Genomic DNA, 19,997 nt, shown 5'->3' with positions numbered 1-19,997 from the left:
GGAAGATTATTGATTATCGTTGAGAAGGTGCCGTGCGCAGACGGAATGAAACCCCCATTGAAGTCCGTAGGTTCACGATACAACCCCCCCCCCCCCCCCCCCCCCCCCCCCCGTCAACAATTGTTCTCTACCCCCCCCCCCCCCCCCCGGCTTGAAGGTAGGTTTGCTGGTAGATCTCGGGAGGTTGGCTACTTGAAAAGTAGATCTTGGGTCAAAAAAGGTTGGGCACCCCTGCTGTATGTAATCAAAGTTCAAGGTATACAAAACTTAAAGGTCCCATGGCATGCTACCGAATGGATGCTTTAATATAGGTATTAGTGGCCCCTAACAAAGTATTTGAAGAGGTTTCCGAAATTCAGCCGTGTAGCAGAATTACATCCACTATGAGCCAGTCGCACATTGATAGGGCCCTATGAAATCCGTTTTATTTTTTTCCAAATTCCTTTTTATTTTTTTCCAAATTCCGTTTTTTCCGTTTGAATTTTCATGAATTCCGTTTTTACACTTAAAGCAATTTAAATCATCAAAACGAGTGTCAAATACATGCGAACGAATACAATTCTTACAATTTAATCAGATAGAAGACTACATTTATTAAAGCATCCCAACATTGCACTGTTTTTAGTGCTTCAAATAAAAACAACATGACATAAATAATAAAGTGCTTATAAACTATTTTTTTATAAACTCAAATTGTGGTTTGAAGGGGCGTGCCCTGGCTACGGCGTTCATTGTTTTTTATATGGATTTTGGACTTCAAGTGGTCATCGCACATATCTTTGCGTTTCCAATCGATAGTATGTTGACATATTCTACAAAACAGATGATGACCTGAGTGATAGAAATGTTTTGGATATTGTTTGGCTCTGAATTTGGGGGTTAGAACCGAATTACGGGCGCTTCAACTTCTTCTTCGGCTACTTGTTAGGAGCGGAAGCGGGACCTATTGTTTGCATTCCCGCCACCTAGAGTGGTGGGCCGGGGATTTTTTTTTACATTTTTGTGGGAGTGACTGCTAAACATTCAGTGACGTTAATGTCACCTGTGTTGTTTCCCTTTTCCCTCGAAACTGAATTTCACCAAAATAATGGCGAATTCCGCTGCATTCCGCTGCATATTGTAAATGTGACGCGTGATGTGCCTTGTCCCTGTTACATGTTATATGTGCTGCAGAACAGGAACCTGCTGGAAATCAGTTATTTTACTGAGACAGGCCCGTTTTAAATTGTAACTTTGTTACTTTTAATACTTTCCTGTATAATTAAAAAAAAAAAATAATAATAATAATAATTAGCAGTAGTTTCCGTTTTTATTGTCGGATTCCGTGATTCCGTCCGCGGTTTCGTTATCGCGGAAATCATAGGGCCCTACATTGAGCTTTCCCCAAACACGCCGTTTCGGTGTCTTTAGCTTTAATGCAAATTTTGAGGAGAGAGGCTGGTCAAGGAGAAGGGTGAGGGTGTGGCCCTGAGCAGCTTGCGGCCACGGTAACATGCGCTCTGTTTACAGTGGATGTATCGCAATGGCGAGGCGCACACAGCCTTTGGCCGTGTTCTGTAAATATTCTAGTACACTCCGGGTGCCCCGGCGGGAGTCCATGAGCTCTAAATCTAAATAATATCATAATATACATAGATATCTATATAATATAATATATATTTACACCAGGCCTTGAAAACGAAAATATTTTTCAATCGTTCCGCACCAAACGGAACCGGTGTATTTAACGTTTTCTTTCTTGCGTTCCCCAACAACATATCGTTCCTGAAACGGTTCGGAACGTAAAATAACGTTCGTTCTTAACGTTCCCGCAGTGTTATTGGGCCTAGTCTATTTTTGTGGTAGTCTAAATGCGCAAAAATCATAAATCACAGGCAGCATCCAAAAATATTCGCGATATCCATCTCACATACCAGGCAGACTGCTGCTGACTGTAGCCTATATTCTATGATAAATATCATTTTGCCCTCTAATGGAGTTGGGCCAGGTCGTCCGCGTCACCGGTGCCCCGTCTCCTCCCCACGGTCCTGGCGAGGTGTACCGTATTATTATTATTATTTATTTATTTGATTAGGACAGTGCACATTAATCAACATGTCAGCCAGAGCATCAATATAAATATGCCAGAGTTAGCTTAGTTGCTAATTTACATCCGTTGTCCTAAGGCAAGTCAAGAACATAGAAACAGCATACCAGTATACAAAATAGATTAAAAAAAAAACACTTTTACACACAAAATAGGTCCCAATTCACATCAAGAGTCCATGTAGAAAAAGTAGAATGACCAAAGGTTACATATGAGAGCAGGTCTAACTAACCACTGTTTAAGGGTCTTTTTAAAGGTGGTGTAAGTGGCACAGTCTCTAACATGAGATGGTAATATATTCCAGGACTGTGTTCCTCTGATGGACACCACCATTTGACCAAATTTGGTCTTGCAGCGTTGTATTTCGCAGTCACCTCTAGTTAGTGCTCTGGTATTTATTCTAGAGGATTTCTTCTTTCTAAAGTTCTGTAATGGTGGAGAGGCTAGACCGTTCAGAACCTTAAAGATTAGACAGACATCCAAAAACAGCTGAAAACTATCGAAGTCCATGATTTTGTGTTTATTTGTAATTTTACAATAATGGTAGTATATAGGTTTTTGTCTAGTGTTTTAAGAGTTCTCTTGAATAAAGACTTGATTGGTTTTAAAGTGCTCTCAGATGTATGTGACCATGTTGTGTAACAGTACGAGATGTGAGTAAATATCATTGCATGCATATAAGTCTTTGCTGTCTACATAGTCAGGAAAGGTCTTATATGCTTGAATTTGATACATTTAATTTAATTGTGTTTTTAACTTTCTTAACATGCTGCTTAAAATTAAGGTTAGAATCGAAGATGACCCCGAGGTACTTAAAATATTCAACCACCTCAAGTCTCTCACCACCCACCATGACTGATGGTTGCTGTCCCGCAGTTGGCTGTCGGGAGAACAACATACAGACAGTTTTTTTTGTATTCAGATGTAGACAACAGTTTTGGAGCCAATGGGACACTGGCACCATGGCTCCTGAGAGTACTGCAGCAGCTTCTTTGATTGAGCTGGCATGACAGTATAATACAGTATCGTCAGCATATAGTTGCACTTTAATATTTCTACAGACATCTGGTAAGTTATTGACATACAGGCTGAATAAAACAGGGCCCAATATTGAGCCCTGTGGTACTCCAGCAGAACAAGTTAGATATGAAGATAATGAATCACCAATTTGAACTGCCTGTTTCCTGTCTGACAGGTATGATTTCATCCAACAGAGGGCGCTGTTTGAGAAGTTAAAATGGGTTAATTTGGCAATAAGCAAGTCATGATTAATGGTGTCGAAAGATGCTTTAAATCTAGAAATACCGCAGCTACAAAGCCGCCTTGATCCAGCAGGCTTTTGAAGTTTTCCAGGAAATAGCAAGTAGCAGTCTCTGTTGAGTGAAGTTTCCTAAATCCAAACTGCATTGGATGAAGAGTGGCATAGCCATTATTTAAGTGTTCTGTCAGTTTTGTGGCAACCCATTTCTCTGCTACTTTGGAAATTATGGGCAAGAAGATACTTATTGGTCGATAGTTCTCAGATTTTGTTTTGTCCCCAGCCTTAAAGACAGGGGCGACCCGAGCAATCTTCCATGTTGATGGTACCGCTCCTTGTTTTATGGATATATTTACAAGATGTGCAATTGGGTCAGCAAGAGCCTCTTTATGGGTTTTCAAAAAGTCACTAGTAAGACCAAATGTATCTCTGGCCTTTGAACTTTTTAGGGATGAGATTATTTGTATTACCTCCAGGACAGATATTTCTTCAATGCTAAACATTGGTTTAGCATTGGCGAGGTGTATCGTATCCCGGTGAGGATACAGCGGGGTACGCACCAGGCGCTGTTGGACTCAGGCTGCATGCAGACCATGATCCACCAGCGTCTTGTGCGGTCCAAGGCATTGGTGGAGGTGTCGAGCATTTTGGTGAGGTGTATACATGGGGATGTGCACGAGTATCCTTTGATCCCTATCGAAATTCGTTGTGGGGGGAAAAAGCATAGTGTTAAGGCGGCAGCTTGGAATTTGCATCAATGGCTAGACCCTCTGTTGTTTGCAGTGCGGGAAGTGCCCCAGGCTTCCACAGGGTTTTCCCCATTTGAGTTGCTTTATGGGCGCAAGCCCAGGGGCGTCCTGGACCTCATTGAAGAAAACTGGGGGGAGGGGTCCTGTGACAGCAAGAACGAAATCCAGCGGTTCAACCGCCCGGTGCTGTACCTGAGCCGGAAATGATAAGACCGGGAGGGTCGGTACAGCACGGTGGAGAAGGAGTGTCTCGCCATCCGGTGGGCGGTCGGCGCCCTCCGCTACTACCTGCTGGGGCACGCGTTCACCCTCTTCTCCGACCACGCCCCCCTCCAGTGTTTGTATATATGTGCCTGCTTTGTGGTTAGTAGGAGGCAGACTGGGAGCAGAGAGAGAGAGGTCCAACGCGTTCCCCACCAGTGATCGCAGGTCGTGGATCGCAGAACGCGAGGTCTCTCCTGGACGTTAATTTCAAGTTTAGTTTCAAGTCTCTGTTTTGTTTTGGTTACTCTTCCGAATAAAGACGCTCCCAGTGAGGGAAGACGAACTGTGGCCTTCGTGCGCTCTCTGATCTTGTTACACTGACAAATTCCCAAGTCTCTCCACCAACTTCCAATTTAACTCTACATTTGATTGTTTAAACATTTAAAATCCCGACTTTGAAACGACATAAGGCCTGGGCAGGCACAATATATTATCTTCACAGGCCTACATTACAAACATAATTTCCAAATCAATTTCACTGTGTGAGTAAGGCCTATTTAAGATCGCAACTGAAATGGCATGCGGCCTCTCGCCAGGGTGGTGGTGGGAATTTGTGACAACTGAGCTTAGCGGGCGGCGAAGTGAACGCGGCAACCGGAAATATATGTTTTCTTTTTTTCATGAAATAGGCTATGCTTTTCTGAAATTGTATAGGCTATATAGAGAACGAAAAAACCCAGTTATTAACCAGTTTTGGGGATTTCACCAGTTTTGGGGCTTGTTGCATTGTCCTGCGTACTACGGTGACGGTTTCGGGCCGCCCTGGCAATTGCTCTGGCAACGCATTTGTCGCCCTAGGTGGTCGCCTAGCTCGCCTATGCCGAGCGCCGGCCCTGCTGCCCCGCAGCGGTAGTGCCTTGCGGCGGTGGTGTCTTGCGGTGGTGGTGCCTCGTGGTGGTGGTGCCTCGGGGTGGTGGTGCCTCTTGGCAGCGGGCAGCAGGCAGTGGGCAGCGGGACCTTTAAAGGTAAGGCCACACTGCACACGCGTTGGTTTTGAAAATCTGCATTTTTGCATTTGGAACTATTGGTGTAGGCGCGTAGATGCGTTACACGCGTTAAAGCGGCGCATTAGTGGCGTTAGACGCGGCATACACACGTAATGACGCACATAAACGCACCAACGCGCAAAGTTCAAGAAATTGAACTTTTGACGCGCCTACGCGTGACGCTTAGCCGCGATAGCCAACCAGCGTGGAGCTTGACCCGACGTCACTGGCAGAGAGTAGTGACGCTTGCACAGAAGCATATGGCGGACATCTTTCTTTATTCTGGGGGGAAATAGTAACATAGTTACGCCATTAAAAGCGTTTATGTAAACATTTTAGCGAGAAATGTGCATTTTACTTTCATAATGTTCGCTCGGTGAATGTGAAGGATGTTTGGTTTGATAGTTATGACGAAGAGGGAACGCTTGCATGGACAGCGTCTCTGCATGGACAACGTCTTGGCGGACTATATCTCTGCTGATCAACACTACGAATGCTGGAAACACACCAGACACACCATGTGAAGTTATTTAACCCGATTATTGTTATTTATATCCGAGATTATTTAATCTAACCCGATCTAAACTCTATCATGCACCCAAACACGGCGGCGTTTGGGTTTCCTACCTCGGACTCCTAAATCCAGCGCAGCCACAAGGCACGTTAGGCGCGTTGAACCATTTTTGTGACACACAATGATCAAGCGTCAAGTTAGGCCCGTTATGCGTGTTTTTTAACCCGAAAAACGCGTGCAGTGTCACTGGCAAACTACCAAATCAGTATGCAATTCTTATCACCCTCAAGCCCTTCTATCTTTACTCTTTTTATAATTTTACGGTCTTGTAATTCTGCTGCTCACACACAAATTCGCTGTCTGGGATGATCTCGTTTCAGTATCTCACATGTACAATAGATTGGTTCCTGAAGGGGAAGGAGAAGGGCTTGATGGCTTGGGACTTGCTATAATGAGGAGGAAAGTCGCATCCCGAGTCTTGTCTTCCAACTACTTTGAAGACACGAGAGGAGAACCACTTCACAGCTTAGCAGGGCACAGAAGTGATGGTTAACTGACGCAATACACCCCTACATTACACCAGAACCAGACGTTTTCTACCCCAACAGAATGTCCTAAGTTCCCTTCTTGAGGACAGGCGATCAATCCTCTATCTTGAAAGACCCCTTATATTATCTGGGTGGGAGGAAAATAGATGGCTAAGCTAAGTAATGAAATCCTCTGTCTAGTCGCTGAGCGGTGACTGCTGTGGGGCTGGCACTGCCAATCCAGTCTCCCCAGGACCTGGGATCTTTTCTCTATATTCTCGCTGGAGGAAATAGGGGAATTTTTTTACCCACATTTCGCCCATAATTCACCTGCTGTAAACCTCTCCACACACACACACCCCTTATTAATACAACATGAGCAACTCCTTCGACTACTCCAAGGGCACAGCAGTGCGGTGGTAGACTACCACCCGAAAGGTTCAGGGCTTGATGCCAGCCGTCCACAGTTTACCAACACATCCTAAGCCCCAACCTGCTCACTATTGACGTTTGAAGTTTGCATCAAAGCGCTTTTGATTAAGAAGTCTGCTAAAAAAGCGACAACTTAAAATAACAGTACCGTATTTTCCGCACTATAAGGCGCACCGGAATGTAAGCCGCAGCAGCTAAATTGAATGATGTGTACATATATAAGCCGCACTGGACTATAAACCGCAGGTGTTTTAATGTTTAATTACCATTAGGGCTGGCCCGAATGCCATTTTTCAAGCTTTGAATACTTGGTGGTTTTTCAGAGCGAATATTCTTTGAATACTCGTTCCAGAAATAAACACCATCAAAAACAACATTAATAATCCCTATATACTCCCTGGAACCGATTTTGACAGTATCTGCATATTTTGTTGAAGATTTAATTGCTTTTGAACGTTAATTAGTAGGCCTAAGTAGGGGTGTAACGGTACACGTATTTGAACCGAACCGTCACGGTACAGGCACTTCGGTGCGGTTACAGAGGTGTACCGCGGTCCGTAAATGTGGCGTACATAGCGTTAATATGGCGAATGTAAAGGCTTGTTTTGCGGTGCGGAACTTAAAACTTGAAGTCGGAGTTCCCCCCGGACCGTTTAGGCTTATTAGGCTCGGCTCGCACGTGCGCGAACTCCGCGTAGTAGCAGTAGCAGAGAACTTTGGATTCCAGGTTAATTATCACAATGGGGAAAGACGAGTGGACAAGTCGAAAGCTGTGTGCAGACATTGTTCAACAGCGATCGTCTATGCAAATGGAAACACATCGAACATGCACAAAATTTTCGCCCCCGGTACAATTTTAACGTGACAGCACCATCCAGGTGTTACGGTCACCGCTGCGAAATGAACAAAAGTTGTTCAAACCGTTCAAACCCAGCTCCCTACACTATTTAATCAACCCCCACACCTGTCTGGGAATTCAGAACGGGCAAATGCCATCACCAGGTCTATTGGTGTTTTCATTGCCTCTGACCTACGAGAGGCAATGAAAACACCAATAGATTATAAAATACATAAGCTGTAATTTAACTTAAGGCTGCAGTTGCACTTTTATTTAATGATTGATATTTATATTTATGAGAACTTCAGAGCTTTAGAGAGCTGCAGGAATATTTTCCCTTAAAGTTTACATACTCTTTGGTTACATACCAGCTTAAAGAGCCTAGACTGAGCATTAACACTGGATTTTTCATAAATTTTATGTTAGGGTTATTGGAGAATTGCAGCAGTATTTTTTTCATATTTGTTACACATTTTATTCGTATGTTTCATACTGACAATTAAAACTGTTGTGTTTAATTTGTTACTAATTAAACTTATGTTCGTTCTGTCAAGCAATCAGTTTTTTCACCATAACTATGCACCGAACCGTCCTGTACCGTACCGTGACTTCAAAACCGAGGTACGTACCGAACCGTGACTGTTGTGTACCGTTACACCCCTAGGCCTAAGTAGGTTGAAGTTCCTTAGTTTTTCCCCGTGAAAGCGAACAGCTGTTGTTCCGTACCTCTGACATCTCAGCCCGTACGGGATCTTTTCAATTAATCCTGGAACGTGCATCTTTTCAGGGAATTTGTTCAATAAATCCATAACAAATACTGAATATTGATTGTCTTATGTGTCCATATTATATCCATTATTTTGTCCGGGTATTCCCAAGACGCTCACGCTCTGCAGCAAGCCAGTCACAGTTGATTGGCGCAGCGCTGTACAGAGAACGTAAACAAACAACTAAGCTAGGGTTAGCATTTCGTCAAGAATTACTTTTCCTCCCGCGATCCCGCTAATGTTGTGTTATAAAGTAAAGGGAAACAAGATATCTATTCTTCCTCCACCTCTCCCGCTTCTCTGCTTGGTGTCGCTGACGCTTATAGTTTGCCTCCCTCGCTCGGGTAACGTCACGTACGTGAAAAAAAACAACAAAGCTCTGAATACTGATTTAAGCTTCGAATACTAATTTTCCGAGTGGCCGTTAGCTGTAAAAATCCATAGATTAGCTGCACCGTTACATAAGCCGCAGAATCGAAAAATGGGGAAAAAAGGCGCGGCTTATAGTCCAAAAATTACGGTAAATAGGATTTTTTCTTGACAATCTTTACTCAAGCCTCTTATAGACTGACACACTGCTTGATCATGATTCCAGGACTTTCTTGTGCATAGCCGTGAAATTGAAACAGAGGGTCAGTCGAGTATGCAGCCCAAATGCTGAGATATTATGATCTGGTTACTCCGGACAACAGGTTTTTGAGCAACGAGCAGGAAACTGGCAATTAAAGGGTTAGAGTTTCTTTCTTTTGCACTGAACAGACGCCTTAATATCCCTTAGAAGCAAGAACTTAGATGCATGTGTCCTGGACCTAGTGAACAACATAAAGGCTTAACTCCGTGCACAACTAGGCCCACATAGAGGAATACTAAATAAAACATGCTCTCCATTCCAAACATGGTCAATTCATTTTGAATACCGTACTTGCTGTTGATATCATTGATTTTCATCTGGCACAGAATCAGCAGCGATACCTCAGAACACACAGAAACCCATATATCACAGCATTTAACAGCCCCCCTGATGGCTATACTAAGTAGATTAGAGAAACAGGTAAGGGCCCAGGGCAGGACAGTGGAGTGGTAAGTAAGGGATAATCACCCAGAGGCAGGGCAATAAACAGTTTGACATGCCCGGCTCGTGGAAGGTAAGCCGTCAACGAGCCGGGTATATCAAACTGTTTATTGCCCGTCTTGAGGTGATTATCCCGTTTATTCTACTTCTTGCTTGCCAACATAATAAAACAATTCAAATACTTTAATAATTATGCTTTTTCTTATTCGTATTGCATGCTTGCATCCGTTCATCTCACTCAAAAAGTAGTCCCCTTTAATTATGATCGATCAAACATGTTTTGGACACCTCTAAGGGCATTATCCAGCTTATACCATGGTCACTTACCAAAGAAAATAAATTAAGATCATTAATTTATATTTTCATGCGTTTTACAATCCAAATATAAAATTATTCACATGCCATAATTTAAATTCCCTGGAAACGTCTGAGGGTTTGACTAATACCTGGAACAATCATTACCCTCCCGTAAGGTTCTTATGCAAAGGAAACGTTGTTCACTACTCCAGTAAATAGGATGGACTTTAGCTAAGCCTACGTCTTGGCGACGGGAGGTATTCTAGTCCGCTGAGCTATGAGCCAGAGAGCTAACGTTATGGATTGCACATTTATAATTCGAAATTCGTCCCCGCCTTTATACCACAGATAATTCCGGGTCAATGCCCTCCTCCCAGCCAATCAGAATCAAGCATTCTTAAACAAAGCAGAATAATTATGTTTAACTCCAAGCCGAAAGGTTCCGACTTCAAACTCCAATGCTCCTACCCTTTAGGCAGCCCTTACCTCAGCCCCCCGAGTCCTTCCCCCGCTGCTCCTTAATGTTAGTTCACTTTTAAGTTAAGTTCACTTAACTTTAGCCGCTTTGGATAAAATCGTCTGCTAAACACTTCAGCCAAACCGTGACCTTTTGTAGGTGGATAACCTGTGACTCCGGGATGGAAACGGAACGTTGGTGGAGGGGAACATTGAGGGCGGGGGGGGTAAGAGGATATCTGCGTCCCTGAGATAAGAAACTTCTTCCTCCCCGGGCGCCGGCATCTTCTGATCCTCGAATAGAGGTTCACCGAGATGATCTCATATGCTGCACAATTTGCGTTTGCCCGTGTGATTTAAATACATTTTGAATACCCCAGGTCCTGGCACATTTCCCCACCGCCGCTATCGTTACCCACCGAAAATATGAAGTATTTTTTTTGTTTGTGTGTGTTATTACGCTAACCTCGCCGTACCGCTGCGGCCCACTCTGGTGGATCCACCGCAGGAAAGGAGACGGGGGGGGGGAGGGGGGTGTGAAATGATGAGCCACTTTGAGGGGGAAACATGCTCGTCTTATCGACTGCGGGCATTTTAATAGGATTTCCAGTCCCATCCCTGCGGAGGTGTGTCTTTATTCAGGGGGGTGGGAGGTATTTTGTGTGGCAAATGTTTCCCATCATCCCCGACTAGGAGGAGATTAACTGCTCACCACAGCACACAAACATACACACACGTACGCGGCCCCTCATACGTACACGCGCACGCACGCACAACACACACAGACATTACACACACATTACACACACACACACACACACACAAACAAGGATTACCGGTACTTCTCATGTACATCCTCACATCTACATGTGCATACTATGTGGACACACACTAACACATGTGTGCAAAAATGCATACACACTTGCACACCTACACACACAGACACACACAAACAAACACTTGATGATGATGCCTTAGTTAATCAATAGGGAAGATGACGTGCCTCTCGATCAATACAAAAACGATAATATGCAATTATATTTAATGGCATTTCCCCTCAAATACTTGTAATGAGGTATTGATTCACGCTGCTCTTTATATGTTTGCACAATGTTGTTGTAAAACCTGTTGGTCACTTGTATTGACAGCTTAGGACAGCTGATTTATGTCTTGGTTTCAATCATGTCTGGAATTGACCTATCCTTGATTAATGTGACACAATAAAACTAACAATTATTATTTGTGTTTATATTTGATGCACAGACAGATGCGCAAAGGCTTACACACACACCCACTCCAACACACAAACTCACCAAACCGCTCCCAGGCACACATCAACCCACAGACCACCCCCCCCACACACACACACACACAAACACACACACACACACACACACACACACACACACACACACACACACACACACACACACACACACACACACACACATTAAAACACAAACTCACCTCCCACCTCCCTATACAGACGAAAATCAGACTCACACATACATACACACGCATAAACACACAAACATGCACGCACACACATACACCCACACACAGGCATACACACACACAGGCATGCATGCAGTTGCAGACACATACACACACACACACTCACACACATACATACACCAGACACACAAACACACACACACACACACACACTATTTCCTCTAATTCCAGATGTTTGTGTTATCATCAGCCATCGCAGAAGCAAAACTATCTAAGAACAAAGTGCCAATGTGATGGGGTAAATATTTTATTCCCCTCCTGCCTGGCTCTAAATAAAGTCCATACCTTTATAATTTATTCAACACCTTCCGGCCCACGCATTGAGAACACACAAACACACACACCGCACCACTAAAGCAACAAGCAACAGCTGGCCAGAGTGTGTCGAGTCGTCTTCTCTTTGATCTGGCTTCTGCACACACACACACACACACACACACACACACACACACACACACACACACACACACACACACACTCACACCGTACACACACACACATACACACACACACCGTACACACATACAACGTACACACAGGCCTTTAAAGGGATACTCCGAGAAATATTTAGATGACTGTTTGCCTGTCCAGATTCAGACGAGCTGGGTTAGCATGTACTCTATGATAGCCGCTTCCATTGCCTTGCAGAGAACAGCAGCTTAGCTGCTCTTCCTCTAAGGTGACTACTAATCGCTTTTAAAAGATTTTCTGAATAGTTTCGTATTAAAAACAAGCACCAGTTACAACCAGCAAGATTTCAGAATTATTTTCAATGCTGTGATCATTCAGCTATTTGTAACTATATTATCAGAGGCTTCTGGCTGGGTCACAAGATAGCTGAAAAGCGAATGCCAACCCGGCAAACTCCCCTTCTCGACTCACAGTGATGAATTTCGTCATCTAGGCAGACAGGCAACAGCAGTTTACAGATGTCGTGGATTATTCCTTGAAGTTCAGATGATTTTATAAATTTAAAGTAAAAATCCTGAGATCCATCTAACTTCAATTTGAGTCTCTGTAGGTCTGTTTTTAGATTTTTTGAACAACTGTTTATCCATTCAACTTCCCACTTGCCATCTGCAATGGTGAGGAGGACCAAAGGAAGTGCAAGTGTGAAGTTGTTTGGAGGAGCGATTCCTGCGAGAGCAGCCATATCGGAGGCCAGTCAACCGGCCTGAGCGTTTTGAACGGGCACCTTTTGAACCGGCATTAAAGTGCAGCAGGTAACGGGTTAGAGTGTCTTGCTCAAGGGTGCCTCCTACTGCTAGACCGCGGACATTGGGGATCCGACCGAGAACCTTTCGGTTTGAAGCAACTCTATATTACATAAATAAATAAGCACAGAATGACCTAACAACAGTCCATTGGTTGCTTGGCGCCCCTTTTCCTGCGACAGAGTTCAATGTGCCATGAGATTCTATAGGGTCATTCAACGGCCTCCTACCGCATCGCTGCACCCCATTGGCTGATTCCCTTCCCGGTGTTGCATTATGGGATCGTATTGTGTGTCAATGTGTGTGTGTGTGCGACATGGCCCAGGGACTGAGGGAGGCTACACAACAATGAACATGGCTGCTCAGCATGCCTACAATGACCTCATGAATATTTCTAATCCTTCTTTTCCATTTGTTGTTGCTGTATTTTCACTGCCTTGATGGTGGATTCTATATAGAGGTACTATACAGAGACCGTTTCTTTAATTGTATTCAACTTAGTTCAATGCTATTCATGATGTGGTCGGGTTCTGAATAAAATGGTTTCAAAGGGATGTAGATTCACATTGAGGAGAATGAAAGAGAACACACCTCAATGAACTTGTTGATGACCATAGTTAACCTCTGTTGCATAAGGCCGGGGGAAGTTTGTCTCTTGGAAATGTTCTAAATGAACGGCAGTGAGGTCATGTGTCATGTGTGTAGTACTACAGTGCACACAGCTATTCACAGACATAGCTCTAAACAGCTATGAACCACATCATTATTCTAGACAAGGGAGTGGTCATTGTAATTAATCTCCATTAAAATCATTTTTGACTTTATTATTTCCTGATACTGGAACTTTATATAAGTATGGTATTATGCGGGTATTTTGAAGCGCAATCAATTCCAACTAGCAAAATAGGGAATATTCATTAAATAAAACATATGTTTTCACATTACAAAAATCCATGCTCAATGATATTATTTGAAAATGTATGAGGTTTTCGAAACATGAAAAAACAACAACTTTCAACCGTTTTTAATCTAAAGGTGTTGAAACGGTTGGACTGCGAGAAGTAAAGTAAACAACAAAAACCTCTCTCCACCTAACAGCCCATAAGGTCAGAGGAACAGTTGGATGCTGCGGTGGTACGGCCGGCGTGGAGGATTACACGCACCAACATGTCATGTGACCACGGCAGGAACAGCAGAGAGTGAGACACAGCAGTAGAGGTCAAGCAGAGACCCCCCAGCCCCCCGCCCCCCCCCCCCCCCCCGGGTCACGAGCTGGACGCCAGTTGCAGGTTGACACTGAGCCGCTCTAATCCGCCGCCCGCCACAGTGGGGTTTGACGGGAGGCGGACAGGTATCTTTAGCTCACGTTTGGCGCCGGCTTTTGCTAGCGCCGGCATTTTCCGAGCCAAGAATGTCTGCAGTTAAGTCGCAGGCGCCTGCCAGGTGGGGTTGTGAATGTGGTCCTGTATATTAATGGTGTTTAAAACCCCATGGCAGGTCTCGGAATCTTTATCAGACCAACGGGTTCGCCACTTCGCTAGGCTAAAGGCTATGTAGCAAGGGCACTTTATGCTGAAAAAATACAAATACATCTACCGCGGTGTGTTTTTTCCTCAACAGCAGGTTGCATTTTCACCCAAGGTCCATTCTGCTGCTTTTTCATTTTGGAAATATTCAGCAGATCTCTTGAGGCACATTTAAAGCATTTAACTCGTAGATGCTCCCTCGCCTCTTAGAAAGGGCATATTGTATGGGAAAGAACTAATGTCATATCTTCCTAGGGATGTTCAAATGATTCACATTCCACATAATAATTAAAATTATTTCAGTTTCGGTTGGCATATTGAAAAATAAAAAAATACATGTCATGATAAATACCACCACACACACCCATGACAGAAAAAACTTCGGAGAAAGACACACACCGATCAGAACAGGGACAAAATAATGGAATGCATTTCGGCAAACCACTGTGATTTGGTTGTAAAAAAGCCTCTGAGAGAAGGGCTGTATAGCCAAAAATGGTTTAGTTTGTTTAGCCTTTTTAATATATATATTTTGGATGGGTTCATTGAGCTTTTCTTGTGCACTTCATCAAATCTATCCACCAAACATATTCAAAACGATGATGATTTGTCAATAAAACACATTGTTTCATTTGGATTATGAAAACAAAGTAATCTACATGAACAGGGGATAACTGGAGATAAATATATAAAAACTGAACCCGAGCAATCTATTGTTCCTCTCATTCAGACTCAGTCCAGATGAGCGGAAGAAAGAAGAGACGCAGCCTGAAGGACAAACAGGCCCCTGGTCACAACGCCACGATCCGAGAAGCCATCAGTGACACCGCCGGTCAAGCCGAAAATCCCAGGGAGAACTTTAATTTGGAGGCAAGGATCGCTCCCTTTGATTTTTAAATTGAAGTCAGATAGGGTCACTCACCCTGTCAGCTTCTGGAAGCAAAACAGACACTGTTTGGTTTGGAGAAACATGTTTGGTCTTCTGCGATGACTAAACATCTCCCAGGATAGCAGGGGGGGCTCAAGCAGCACGGAGGAATCAATCTGATTTATTCTTTATTCTTAGAATGATGCTGCTATTTGTTCTATTATTTTTGCCATCACTCTCTAATGCTAACCAATATTGTCATCTTCTTGGGGGTGAATGTAATTATTTTTTGGTTTACAGAGTTGAAAAGAAAAACCCCATTGAGGTTTGAATTGAAAATGGTAATAGTGCAGATAATGGTTTTTGTTTTTTATTTTACAGCATCTTACGTAAGCTTGTGCTGCTGGTGCCTTGGACTGGAAATTAAACTGCAAATATCCACGAGCAATTTCGTCCAAAGCTCGTAACAAAACAGTGAATGTTTTGTAATATGGCAGTGTTAATGTCATGCTCTACTGCAAATATCTTTTATAAACCGTAAAAAACGATAATCATATCAAATAACGTATGATATTTCAACAAAGGACACAATGCCATGTGTCTAATGAGACCTAAATAGAGCAAACAAGCATATCTGTTGAATTAGCATACGCATATGTCAAATAAAAAAATCATAACATAGTTCAGAAAATTATTAGTGTTTTTAGGGGGACTTATTAAAATCTTTACTTTTACCCTACCTTACTTGATTTTTATTTTCCAAGTCCTGTGCATCAATATAATGTGCTGTTTAGACCTTGGGTGGGCAGCAATTGATTTCCCGATGACCAAGGGCTTACAATGTTAGAAACACTGTTCTCTTTACTATATTGGGACCAACAAAAACATTGCAGCAAAAGCATTTATACTTATTAATTGGCCGATCAGTAGGAATATTGATCAAACGACGGCTCTATGAGGAGTGCTGCTGCCAGACAGCTTCACCTGGGGGCACCGTACCCTCGGCAGGTACACACCCCTGGAGGGACGGGACTCAGACCGTTGATCACCTCTTTAGACCCCCGTGTCAGATCAACGTTTCAACTTTGACCCGCCACGCAGCATGAGGTCACTCACCAATCAATAGATTTGCAGTACACTCCAATAAACAAACAGATTTGGCTGTGTTTTAAACTTTAAGCTGCTTCCATGCACTTTTCTGTTCACCTTTTAACATAAAATATTACTCTTATAAAATAACTATTTTGATGGCCAAACTTTCCATGGGCAACGGCATTCTTTTGTTAATTTGGCAGAACTCCTAGCTTGCCATGAACCGGACTCCCTGAGTCAAGCGATGATTGGCCACAGCATCTCTTCATTTTTGGAAGAGGCTTTCAACGGGATCAAGGCCAGACTGATCTGCAGATTGAAACAGAATGTGAACTCGCGAGAATGGGATCTTCTCCCAAGTCTAGCGAGGCATGCCGTTCTAACTAATAGACCTACGACCGGATGAGGCTGGATGCTTGGCGTGTGCATAGAGCACCACAAAGCAATCATAACACTTTTTGATTTACAATATTTTCCATCCCAAGCAACAAACAACTCTCACTTCTTGTTAAATGTTGGTGTTACTTCGCTTCATGGATTTGACACCAATCCTTTCGTGGTCGAGGTAGACCCAATTTCGATATTCTTGTATGTACACAAACACATCTCAGTAATAACGGGTGCGTAGCTGTTTCAAGTTGACAAACAAAAAACCGAATGCACTTTGAAGCTGTGAGAAATAGCATCTGCACAGGGCTAGTAAGCTGTGGGATATATCCGGGATATATCACACTTTATGAAAAACAGGGAGCCCATGCACAGACTCCGGATATAAACAAACACACACAGCCATTTGTAAGACAGACAGACTGATTGTTTGTCCATATGTCTGTCTCAGGACGGATATAGACAGAGAGAGAGACAAATCAGATATAGAACAATTTGATTTGGCTGGACAAAAAGAAAGAATCTTTGTTTGGACCCCAATGTCTGCAGTACCGGTTATATAAGAAGCCTCGCCCCTACTTGGAAATAATTAAATCACTGTTTGATGCATTTTTCTGTCCATAGTAGACAGACAGAGCTAAAGATGATTGGTGTATTTTTAAATTGAAAGGAAACTGTTGACGAATGAGTACAGTGAGTAAGCAAAGCGTATTCAGACATTGGTTATACATCCTTTCACGGCTCCTATTCCTCCTCAACTGTTCCGTCTGAAATGTTTTGGGTTGGGCGAGAAATGCGATTTTAAAAAGCATGGAAGGCAATAACCTGGCAAGTAACGCACCTGTTACTATATGTGTGCTTGTGCTGTGTTGTGTTTTTCATTTCACCATAGATCTGCTGATCTGCAAGATTGTTGTGATTGTGATGGTGGTGATGATGATGATGATGATGAAAATGATTGTGAGGATGAGGATGACTATGATGATGATGATGAGGAAGGAAAGGTTATGTCTACCTATGGCTTAGCTGAGTTCTGATGTGGGGGCCTCATTTTCACCAGATGAAAACAAATGGATGTTGGTCTCCTCTGAGATGGACATCTGACAGCAGAACAGGGATGCTATGGATAACAACATTGAGCATACTGACAGCCAACTGGAAAAGCTATGTAGAAAAAACGGAAACATAAAGTCATTTTAGAAAAATAATCATCGTGGTTTTGATGCAATTAAGTTGCTGCCAAATAACACATTTTTTGTTTTTCTTCTTAATGGTGTAGAATACATCCTTGCCAACTTTAAAATCAAATTTTTGATAGATGGGGTTTTATAGGCCTTCCTTCCTACATCATATCCAGAAACACACACACACACACACACACACACACACACACACACACACACACACACACACACACACACACACACACACACACACACACACAACTTAACTCAAACACACACACAGTGGAAGAAAATTTTGAAACACAATGTTGGCGACTGAAACTAGAGCATAATTTGCATATTTTGATACTTCAGCTTTGAGGAAACAAATAAACTAAACCTCTTGATTTATATGTAGCCAAGCTACCCACTGCTACGTTGCCCAGCTGCTCCTGAGTCCTGGCCTATCCACAATATAGGAGGAATGGAACAGTGTACATTGACGCCTATTGGGTTTCTTTGACCAGCTTGATCAAACGGGGGAGGCCAGTTAGGGCCCAATGGAGGAAGTTGACAAATCACATTTGATCCTTTAAGTCAAATGTTAGTCTACCATGAAATAGGGTGGGTTATACCATGCCCGTTTGATGGATTTCAAAACACCTCTTAATTCTCCTTTCTTTCCATTGTCGATACTAGTGCGTGTTCGATCTATATGTAGGCCTACCCCTTTTTCGCTCACTTTTGTTCCCTTCTTCTTCTTTAGCTGCTTCTCACATCCACTGTGTGACCATACGCGCGACCAATTCAAGAATCAATTCAATTCAATTCAATAAAAAAAAAAAGACTAATTGGCATGAGAAACAAAAATGTACATCGCCAAAGCAGGGGAACAATAAGAAAGTCAAAATATAAAACGTTCTATACAACATATATATATCAGATATTACACTATTAAATACTCAATTTATATTAAAAGTAAGATGTGGGATATTATAAAAATTCCAGTATCTCTTATAAATAGATCTATATTAAAGATACACTGTACACACACACACACACACACACACACACACACACACACACACACACACACACACACACACACACACACACACACACACACACACACACAGTATATACAATGGAGGACGTGTGCATTTCGCTCGGCGACCCGGAGCACGCTGACGTCACCAAACTTATAGCAGCGGCCGCGGCGAGATGTGAGGAGGAGCGTGTGTATGTGTGTGTGTGCGCGCCCGAGGAGAGGAGTGTGTGGTTTCTTCTCCTTCTTGGTGGTGGTGGTGGTGGTGGAGCTTACTGGACTGGACCGATTTTTTTACTCCAGCGGGACAGTTTGGGCTTCATCTTGCTCCAAGGTAGGCGCAAACATTCACTTTTTTTGGCTTTTACGTTTATGAATTGGATCTCCACTCTCAGGAGATATTTATTTGAGAGCGTCTAGTTGTAGTCGCTTCGCACACTGGTCCCACCACGGGCGACGTTTTCTCTCAGTCTCGACCGAGGTGCGGAGTGTAATTCCACTGAAATGTGTTTTCCCTTTCCATTGGTGCAAGTGCACTTTTGTAGCATAGTGGTCATTATGCTAGGAGAAACTTTGTTTTGCAAATTAGTTTTTAAGAGTTCTTCGATAGTGCAAGGTGGATTTGGAAGATATTCGCCTAGCTTGTCCCCTCCACTTTGCCTGTTCTCATACTTTACATTATGAGAGAGGGAAATAGTCTCCACATTCAAGACCCTAATGCTCCTTTGGACCGATTGAAGACTGATTTGCAGACACCGCTGCTGTCGGACTAGTAACAGTATTCTACTGTATACGGTTAACATGCCAGATCGAAAAAAAACACGTTTTTTTCCACAAGATCCGCTCATTGGAACCGCAACCTCTGTGCAAACGCAGCGCATAATGTCTGCTAACTAACTGGAACTTGAAATTATTCAGATTTCTCAAATTCTACTCGCACT

The 19,997-nt window shown here is 43.1% G+C and overlaps 1 protein-coding gene across 1 annotated transcript in view; it reads left to right on the top strand.

Moving 5' to 3' along the window:
• Positions 1–19,286: 19,286 nt before the first annotated feature.
• The window catches only part of gulp1a (GULP PTB domain containing engulfment adaptor 1a), a 61,543-nt gene continuing 60,832 nt past the window's right edge, over positions 19,287–19,997 (top strand). Inside the window, exon 1 of the mRNA XM_056579445.1 lies at positions 19,287–19,390. The gene's annotated coding sequence lies outside the window, so the exon portion shown is untranslated. The remainder of the gene's footprint in view (positions 19,391–19,997) is intronic.

This window comes from Gadus chalcogrammus, chromosome 20 (assembly GCF_026213295.1).
Source record: "Gadus chalcogrammus isolate NIFS_2021 chromosome 20, NIFS_Gcha_1.0, whole genome shotgun sequence".
NCBI lineage: Eukaryota > Metazoa > Chordata > Actinopteri > Gadiformes > Gadidae > Gadus > Gadus chalcogrammus.
Note: the sequence above shows the minus strand (reverse complement) of the source record. Positions and strands in the feature narration are given on the sequence as shown.